Raw genomic sequence first — 10,985 nt, forward strand, 5'->3', positions numbered from 1 at the left:
TGTTTGTATACCTGCACTGTCTATTACATTGTTTTGTATACATACTGTCTATATACATTGTTTTGTATGCCTACACTGTCTATGTACATTGTTTGCTATACCTGTACTGTCTATGTACATTGTTTGTATACCTGTCTATGTACATTGTTTGTATACCTACACTGTCTATATACATTATACTGTACTGTCTATGTACATTGTTTGTATATATATACTGTCTATGTACATTGTTTGTATACCTACTGTCTGTACATTGTTTGTACCTGCACTGTATATATCATTGTTTGTATACCTGCACTCTCTATATGCATTGTTTGCATACCTGTACTGTCTATGTACATTGTTTGTATACCTGTACTGTCTGTACACTGTTTGTATACCTGTACTGTCTATATATTTACATTGTTTGTATACATACACTGTCTATGTACATTGTTTGTATACCTGCACTGTCTATGTACATTTTGTATACCTATTACTGTCTATACATTGTTTTGTATACCTGCACTAATATATTACATTGTTTGTATACTATACACTGTCTATGTACATTGTTTGTATACCTGCACTGTCTATGTACATTGTTTGTATACCTGTACTGTCTATGTACACTGTTTGTATGCCTGTACTGTCTATATACATTGTTTGTATACCTGCTGTCTATGTACATTATTATGCCTACTATCTTATGTACATTGTAAACTTATCACTGTCTGTGTACATTGTATGCCCCTGCTGTCTATGTACGTTGTATGCCTGCACTGTCTGTACATTGTATGCCTGCACTGTCTCTGTGCAATTGTAAACCTGTACTGTCTATATACATTGTTTGTAAACCTGCATCTGTGTGCATTGTATACCACTGTCTATGTACATTGTTGTATGCCTGCACTGTCTGTGTGCATTGTTTTGTATACACTGCACTGTCTATATTCATTGTTTGTATACACACTGTCTGTGTACATTGTATACCTGCATCTATGTACATTGTTTGTATACCTACTGTCTATATTCATTGTTTGTATACACTGTCTGCCCATTGTAAACCTACTGTCTATGTACACATTGTTTGTATACCTGCACTGTCTATGTGCATTGTTTGTATACCTACTGTCTATGTGCATTGTTTTGTATACTATACTCTGTCTATGTGCATTGTTTGTATCTTATACTGTCTATGTACATTGTATACCTACTGTCTATGTACATTGTTTGTATACCTGCTATCCTATATACATTGTTTGTGTATGTACCTGTACTGTCTATGTACATTTGTTTGTATACTGCAATGTCTATGTACTGTTTATACCTGCACTGTCTATATTACTTTCATTTTATACCTACTGTCTATGTACATTTATTTGTATACCTGCACTGTCTGTACATTGTATACCTGCATGTCTATGTATTGCATTGTTTGTATACCTGTACTGTCTATGTACATTGTTTGTATATATACTGTCCTGTGTACATTGTTTTGTATCCTAGCCTTGTCTATGTACTGTTTGTATACCTACTGTCTATGTACTGTTTGTATACTGTCTATGTACATTGTTTGCTTATACCTGCTGTCTGTATTGTTTGTATACCTGCTGTCTATATACATTATAAGCCTGCACTGTCTATGTGCATTGTTTGTATACCTACTGTCTATGTACACATTGTTTGTATACTACTTTTTGTCTATGTACATTTAGCAAGCCTACTGTCTATATTACATTGTTTGTATACCTGCTGTCTATGTACCTTTCATTTGTATACCTGCACTGTCTGTACATTGTTTGTATATACTGTCTATGTACATTGTTTGTATACCTACATGTCTATGTACCGTTGTTCATGCCTGCACTGTCTATGTACATTGTTTGTGTAAACACTACACTGTCTATGTACATTGTTTGTATACCTACTGTCTATATTTACATTGTTTGTATACCTGCACTGTCACTGTTACATTGTTTGTATACCTACACTGTCTATATTACATTTTATACCTGTACTGTCTATGTACATTGTTTGTATGCCTACACTGTCTGTATGTACATTGTTTGTATACCTGTCTATGTACATTGTTTGTATACTGTCTATGTACATTGTTTTGTATACCCTTTGTCTATGTACATTGTTTGTATGCTACACTGTCTGTACATTGTTTGTATGCCTGCCAATCTGTATTACATTGTGAAGCCTGTACTGTCTATGTACATTTAATTTGTGTATACCTATGCCTGTCTATGTACACTGTAAGCCTGCTGTCTATAGCTGTTGTTTGTATATACACTGTCTATGTACATTGCCCCATACCTACACACAATCTATATACATTGTTTGTATACCTGTGCATCTATATACATTGTTTGTATACCTATGCTGTCTATGTACATTGTTTATACCTGCACTGTCTATGCCATTGCTTACCTGTCTATGTACATTAACATACCTGCACTGTCTATGTACATTGTACCTGCACTGTCTATGTACATTGTTTGTATACCTACTGTCTATGTACATGTAACCTGTACTGTCTATGTACATTGTATACCTGCACTGTCTGTACATTGTTTGTACATGCCTGCTGTCTATGTACATTTTTATTATGCCTGCACAATCATGTACTTGTTTGTATACCCTTACTCTGTCTATATCCCATTGTTTGTATACCTACACTGTCTATATTACATTGTTTGTCCTTCTTATACTGTCTATGTACATTGTTTTGTATACCTGCACAATCTATGTACGTGTTTATCCCTACACTGTCTATGTACATTGTTTGTATACCTGTACTGTCTATGTACATTGTTTGTATACCTACCATGTACATTGTTGTATACCTGCACTGTCTGTACATTGTTTGTATGCCTGTACATCTGTGTACATTTATACCTCTGCTATCTATGTACATTGTTTGTATACCTGTACTGTCTATGTGCATTGTTTGTATACCTGTACATCTATGTACATTGTTTGTATACCTGCACTGTCTATGTACATTGTTGTATACTACCTGCACTGTATATGTACATTGTTTAGCCCCATACCTACTGTCTATGTGTTGTTTGTATACCTGTCTTCTTCATGCATTGTGTCTCACCAGTCTATGTGTTGTTTGTATACCTGCTGTCTATGTGCATTGTTTGGCCCACATCACTCTATATGCATTGTATACCTGCACTGTCTATGTGCATTGTTTGTGTCTGCACTGTCTTCCTTCTTCACATTGTTTGTATACCTGCACTGTCTATGTACATTGTTTGCCTCTGTCTATGTACATTGTTTGCCCTGTACTGTCTATGTACATTGTTTGTATACCTGCACTGTCTATGTACATTGTTTGTATACACATCTATGTACATTATACCTGTACTGTCTATGTGCATTGTTTGTATACCTGCTGTCTATATTACATTGTTTGTATACCTGCACTGTCTATGTACATTGTTTGTATACCTTACACTGTATATGTACATTGTTTGTATACCTGCACTCTCTATGTACATTGTTTGTATACCTTTGTCTATATTACATTGTTTGTATCTATATTGCTGTCTATGTACACTGTTTGTATACCTGTACTGTCTGTATTGCATTTAATTTGTCATGCCTGCATGTCTATGTACATTGTTTGTATACCTGCACTGTCTATGTACATTGTTTGTATACCTCTGCTGTCTATGTACATTGTTTATACCTGCACTATCTGCCATTGTTGTATACCTACACTATCTATACGTGTTTGTATACACTGTCTATGTACATTGTTTTGTATACTATATGCTGTCTATGTACTGTTTTGTATACCTGTACTGTCTATGTACATTGTTTATATACCTACTGTCTATGTACATTATATACTGTCTATGTACATTTGTATACCTGTACTGTCTGTATACATTTGTATACCTATTACTGTCTATGTACACATTGTTGTATACCTGTACTGTCTGCTCAACACACACTTTCATTTGTATATACTGTCTATGTTGCATTGTATGCCTCTTTAATCTATGTACATTGTATGCGCCACTGTCTGTGTACATTAGTTTTGTTATACCTGTACTTAATCTGTGTACATTTGTATACTTATAATACTGTCTATGTGCATTGTTTGTATACTGTACTGTCTATGTGCTGTTTGTATACCTGCACTGTCTCTGTGCATTGTATACCTCACTGTCTATGTACATTGTATACCTTACACTGTCTATGTACATTGTTTGGCATACCTGCTGTCTATGTACATTGTTTGTATACTGTCTATGTACATTGTTTGTATCACCTACACTGTCTATATTTACATTGTATACCTGTACTGTCTATGTACATTGTTTGTCTATTACTGTCTATATTACATTGTTTTGTATACCTGCACTGTCTGTGTACATTCAACATACCTGCACTGTGTATGTACATTGTTTATGCCTGCACTCTTTCTACTTGCATTTGTTTGTATACCTGTACTGTCTATGTACATTATTTGTATACCTCTTCTGTCTATGTACACTGTTTGTATACCTGTACTGTCTTATGTACATTGTTTGTATATATACCATCTATATACATTGTTTTGTATACCTGCACAATCTATGTACATTGTTTGTATACCTGTACTGTCTATGCACATTGTATACCTGCACTGTCTATGTACATTGTTTGTATACCTGCACTGTCTATGTACATTGTAAACCTGTACTGTCTATGCACATTGTATACCAGCACCGTCTATGCACATTGTTTGTATACCTGCACCGTCTATGCACATTGTACTGTATACCTGTACTGTCTATGCACATTGTTTGTATACCTGCACTGTCTATGTACATTGTATACCTGCACTGTCTATGTACACTGTTTGTATACCTGTACTGTCTATGTACACTGTTTGTATACCTGTACTGTCTATGTACATTGTTTGTATACCTGTACTGTCTATGTACACTGTTTGTATACCTGCACTGTCTATGTACATTGTATACCTGCACTGTCTATGTACATTGTATACCTGCACTGTCTATGTACATTGTTTGTATACCTGTACTGTCTATGTACATTGTATACCTGCACTGTCTATGTACATTGTTTGTATACCTGCACTGTCTACAGTATGTACTGTACATTGTTTGTACTTACATTATATATGTTTAGTTTGTATATATGCGCATGTTAAATCAATATGAACTTGTATGGCGATTTTATTGGATCTATCTATCTATCTATCTATTCAACTCGAGGGCTGGTCACACTCACCTGGGAGGAGGGTGATGTTAGCGTCCCGACAGTTGATGGGAATCTTGTGTTTGTGGGTGAGATGTTCTGGACAATGACACACCTCAGCACACAGATCCACCTCCTCACTCTCGCCCCACAAGAACCCCCGACACGTAGCAACCCACACCACCCACACCACGCCCACACATCTCCACACACTTACCATCTCCCGAGTCCTTACCCAACGACACACTCCTGTAGAAGGAAGAATGCTGTAGTAGTAGTAGTAGTAGGCTGGTGATAAGGTCAAGAATCACGTAGTAGAAAATTTAAAAAAATATTTATATAAATATTGCCGATATTTGCCAGTTACTAAAAGTGACAAAAAACAACACATTCCCTTGGTCAATATACAATGTGATCGAATAGTCCCAAGTAAAATGTATACCTACGTTATTATATACTTTCCTTTGTTTAACTTATGTGAAATATTGTAAATTGTTTACTTCTAAGTAGAACAAGGTAAACTATTATATTGTTACGACCCTCCTCCTTTCACCCCTTACCCAGCGTCCACCACTGGTTACTAGCGGCCAGGGCCGTATGTACAGAAGCAGTAGATATCTTACAAGAGTTGTCGAATTACCACTGGCTGTCCCTCCAGTCTCCGGTAATTTCCTGACGATCGGTATCATTGTGCAGACAACCAACAGGCTGGTAGATTTACACCAGGTCACAGAAACACAATTGTGCACTGTGGTCCTCTTTAATAATCACTGATTCTTCACAACACGTTAACAGGGTAATGTCTTCACAGCTTGACTCCACACTTTGTACACTACCAGTGTACAATTCCTTAGTCTTCTCACTTTATATTAATCACAACAATGGACGAGTTGACGGTTCTGGGTAAATACAAGAAATACACTCCACCACGTTCGTAGAGTGATACGGTATATATAATTTGTAATAAAAGTTTAAAGTCCTGCTATAATAGTCGAGGTAATTTTATTTCTCACCAGTTTCCCAGCAGACGCCGCTCTATCACACTCACAGCGGCGGTCCTAGGTAGTACAAAGGTGGCCTCTTTAGACCCCAAATGCCACGTTCAGGTAAGTTTTATTTTATGGTCTAAGTCATGGACATTCCGTAAGTGAAGAAATGTGCCGTGAAAGCTGTTTCAAACATAGGTTGGGTGGATATATATATGAGCAATAGGGGTGGAGTGTAAACGGGACTGCCCAGCATGGGCCAATAGGCCCGCTGCAGTTTCCTCCATTATTATGTTCTTATGGACATAAAAAGCTCCCATGCTCACACAAGCTCAGCTGTCATGTATTCTTACCCGGTAGACTTTCTCTTTTTTTTCAGTATTTACAGAGTATATCAGTACTAGATGAAGATACGAGTCAATTTAGAAGTAATGACATTGTCTGGACTTTGTTTTGAGAATGCCTGATGCCAGGTAAACATGACAACATAGTGCTGTTATTGTTTTGATGATTCACTAATGAACCATTTATATTAATTAATGGGTAAAATTGTATAACTACCATAAGTATTTGGAAGCTTAGATTCGAGATAGGCTATATTGGGTAAATTTTAAGTTTTGGTCATCCCTGGACTTAGACAGGCAGACTATGATTTTTTTTTCTGATGATTTGCGATGTGTTATGAACGATTTAGACCTTTACATCTATCGGAAATCACTAGTGTAAAGGGAGGACTCAGAACACGACTAACTTAAATGCCTACTATGCGAACAGTAGAAGTATGAGAAACAAAATGGATGATATTAGGGCCTTGGTATGTACCGAAAAAAATCGATATAATAGCATTCACTGAAACATGGATCAACCTAGACTCACGTGAGTCGCCGATCGAGTACCAAATTGCGGGTTACAAACTGTTCCATACGGATAAGCAGACCAGGAAAGGAGGCGGAGTAGCAATCGATGTTAGGGATAATCTGAAGTGTGAAATAAATAAAGAAATAAAAACTGAGCGGAATACAGAAACAATTTGGATAGAATTAATCGACGGTAGGGAAAAATTAATCACAGGAGTAATATATAGACCTCCCAATCTTGATAGAGTCAATGAGCGACTTATCTGGGATGAAATGTGCAGGGCTTCCATACACAGCAAAGTTCTGTATAGTAGGCGACATTAACCTTGGCCAAATAGATTGGACTGACCTTACGGGTAACTCAGAATCAGAGGATTTTCTCGAGACGATCCAGGACTGTTTTCTAAGTCAACATATAACAGAACCCACCCGGGGTAATAATATACTCGATTTAGTTCGGTCAAACAGAGAAAACCTCATTAGCAATGTCAAGGTAGGGAAAGAACTTGCAAACAGCGATCACAAAGAAATTAGATTCCAGTTAGATTTTCAGGGCAAACGTAAGGAAAATTCCACGAAAGTACCAGATTTCAGAAGGGCAAACTTTGACAGTTTAAAGAGGCAGCTGAGAGAGGGGGTGTCGCGCTTGGCCGTGAATCTGACAGATGACTCCGACCTGATAACGAGATCTGAGATTGCCGAGTTCCACGACAATTTAAATAATGAGTTACTTAATGCACAAAGGCAGAACATACCATACAAAAAACTCAGATCAGACAACAATGACCCTAAATGGATAAATAATTATTTAAAGAACATCATTGGCCAAAGGAAGGCTATAGGTAGAAGGATAAAGCGTGGCGAAATTTACCTCCAGGATTATTATAAGATATTGGCGAGTAGGGTTAAAACCGAGATAAGGAAAGCCAAGAGGAATAATGAGGTAAGGATAGCAAGGGAGGCGAAGACAAACCCCAAAGGATTCTACCAAATGTATCAAGCTAAAACACGAGAAAAGATTGGACCAATACAGTCAGATACCGGCGAGCTCACTGATAACGACAGAGAAATGAGCAATAATTTGAATAAATATTTTTCAACAGTTTTCACCACCGAAAATTTAAACATGATACCCGGGGCACCGGCTCTATTCAGAGATAGTGAAGAAAACAAATTAAGCGAGATAGTAGTGACTAGTAACGATGTTAGTAAGCAAATAGACAAACTAAAGCCTAATAAGTCACCTGGTCCCGATGAGATATTTGCCAGAGTATTCAGGGAATGTAAGGAAGAGCTTAGTATGCCCTTAGCAAAGTTGTTTAACATGTCCTTAAAAACAGGTGTAGTACCAGAATCCTGGAGGATAGCGAATGTAATACCGATTTTCAAGAAGGGGGATAGATCACTATCCTCTAACTACCGCCCAATCAGTCTAACATCAATAGTAGGCAAATTACTGGAAGCAATCATTTCAAACTCTATTCAAAATCACCTGGAGAAGCACCTATTGATCAATGATTCCCAGCATGGCTTCACAAGCGGACGTTCTTGTCTAACTAATCTATTAACATTCTTTTCATCAGTTTTCGAATCGGTGGACGAGGGGCACAATTATGATGTGGTATATCTCGACTTTAACAAAGCCTTCGACAGAGTCCCCCACGAAAGACTAATTAGAAAGGTAGAAGCACATGGCATCAAAGGTAACATCCTTAAATAGATTAGGGCATGGTTACAGGACAGGAAACAGCTAGTGAGCATTAACGGCACTAAGTCCCATTGGAGCAATGTCACAAGTGGAGTTCCCCAAGGCTCAGTACTTGGACCATTATTATTTATTATATACATAAACGACATAGATATCGGCATAGACAGCAACATAAGTAAATTTGCTGATGACACTAAAATAGGACGTGTTATTAAATCTGACGAGGACTCAGTAAAACTACAGGAAGATCTAAACAAATTTTTCGAATGATCTGAAAAATGGCAGATGAAATTCAACTTGGACAAATGTAAAGTACTCAGTATAGGAGATGTAAACAGGGAAACCAGATACCAGATGAACAACGATGTCATAGAGAAATACGACTGCGAGAGAGATTTAGGAGTAATGATAAGTAGGAACCTTAAGCCAAGTAAACAATGTGTTTTTGCTCATAACAAGGCTAATAAAGTACTTGGGTTCATGCAAAGGAGTGTTAGTTACAAGACTAGCTAGGTCATCCTAAAATTGTATCTTGGGCTTGTGAGACCACACCTGGATTACTCAGTTCAGTTCTGGTCACCGTATTACAGAATGGATATAGAATTCTTGGAAAGAATTCAGAGGAGAATGACAAGATTAATCCCGGGCATTAGGAACCTTGAGTATAGAGACAGGTTAAAGTATCTTAATTTGCACTCCCTCTAGAGACGTAGAGCGAGGGGTGACCTGATAGAGGTGTATAAGTGGAAGTCAGGTCTAAACAAAGGGGACATTACAAAGGTACTCAAACTATCCAACCACGAGCAAACTCGTAACAATGGTTTTAAATTAGACAAATTTAGATTTAGGCGTGAAGTAGGTAAACACTGGTTTGGAAACAGAGTAGTGGATGAATGGAACAAGTTACCAAATATCATCATTAACTCGAATACGCTGGATAGCTTCAAACATAGGTTGGATGCTTATATGAGCAATAGGGGTTGGGTGAAACGGGACTGCCCAGTATGGGCCAATAGGCCCGCTGCAGTTTCCTCCATTCTTATGTTCTTATGTTCTAATGTAATCTTATAACTTATAATATAGCAATGACTTTTCCCCACCACACTCCCGCCATACACACAACAAGGGAAAAAGGTAATCCTTACCTTCAGGTCCAAATATCTCTGTATTCCTGTGCGGGGAGATTACGAACTAGACTCTTATCTCTTCTACAAACCATTGCTGGCGGGAATAAGATATAAAAACTTTCAGAATTAAGATTAGAGGGGAAAAATTTTCACTTATCCTCACACTAAGATGGTGACGACAGGTGGAGGAGGCAACTGTAGGGACGAGAGGATGGCTGATGGACACAGAATCACAGGTGTGGAAGTCACTGTACAGGTATATGTGGTCGCTGCATTGGTGAGCAGCGAAACTGATCCGGCCAGAGGATGTAGGTTATCAACAACGAGACTCAGATAAGATAAGCGCTGCCTCGTGTGGGGCTGGGGGGTGGGGTGGGGCGGCGGCGTACTGATATGATACAACACTGTCTACTGTAGGTTTCATGTATATTTTGCTCACTCTTACACACAGACACATACGTGCTTGTTATACACGTAAACACACACTCATTGGCTTGTATTTAAAGAGAGGCACACGAACACACAACTTATACTCAGACGCACATACAACTACAGGTACACAGCACACAGACACACAACACACGAACACATATCCAACCAAACACGCAAGAGCACACACACACACACACACACACACACACACACACACACACACACACACACACACACACACACACACACACACACACACACACACACACAATACTCTGATAACACGTGATGCTGATAAGCGAAGCGTGTATACGAGGTAAATGGATTGTATGCTAATGTACTGTGTTAGTTAAGGTTAGGTCAGGTTAGGTGAGGTTAGAGTAGGTCAGGTTAGGTCAAACTTTTTTAGGTTAGTCTTCAGGTGACATAAACTGGAATGTCTAATCTACATAAAGTAATTGCGTGAATCTAACCTAACCTTACCTAATCAAACCTAACCTAACCTAAGCTAACCTGACCTAACTTATAACCTAATTTAACCTAACCTAACTTGTAACTTAACCTAATCCACCTATTGATACTACACCTTAGAATTTTCAGATGATCTTCAAAATAGGAAGCATATAATAATTATTTGTTAGATATCAAGCAAGGAAGATAT

General features: G+C 37.8%; 1 long non-coding RNA gene across 2 annotated transcripts in view; it reads right to left on the bottom strand.

Moving 5' to 3' along the window:
- Window positions 1-10,205, bottom strand: part of LOC121853576 — a 25,471-nt gene extending 15,266 nt beyond the window's left edge. Inside the window, exons 1-2 of one of the 2 annotated variants that reach the window (XR_006086352.1) lie at window positions 9,911-10,205; window positions 5,248-5,463 (exon numbers count right to left, since the gene is read on the bottom strand). This is a non-coding gene — a long non-coding RNA (uncharacterized LOC121853576). The remainder of the gene's footprint in view (window positions 1-5,247; window positions 5,464-9,910) is intronic. The other variant, XR_006086351.1, reaches the window with a different exon arrangement.
- Between the last annotated feature and the right edge of the window lie 780 nt (window positions 10,206-10,985).

The sequence above is a fragment of the Homarus americanus genome, unplaced genomic scaffold, assembly GCF_018991925.1.
Source record: "Homarus americanus isolate GMGI-L3 unplaced genomic scaffold, GMGI_Hamer_2.0 scaffold4896, whole genome shotgun sequence".
Taxonomy (NCBI): Eukaryota; Metazoa; Arthropoda; class Malacostraca; order Decapoda; family Nephropidae; genus Homarus; species Homarus americanus.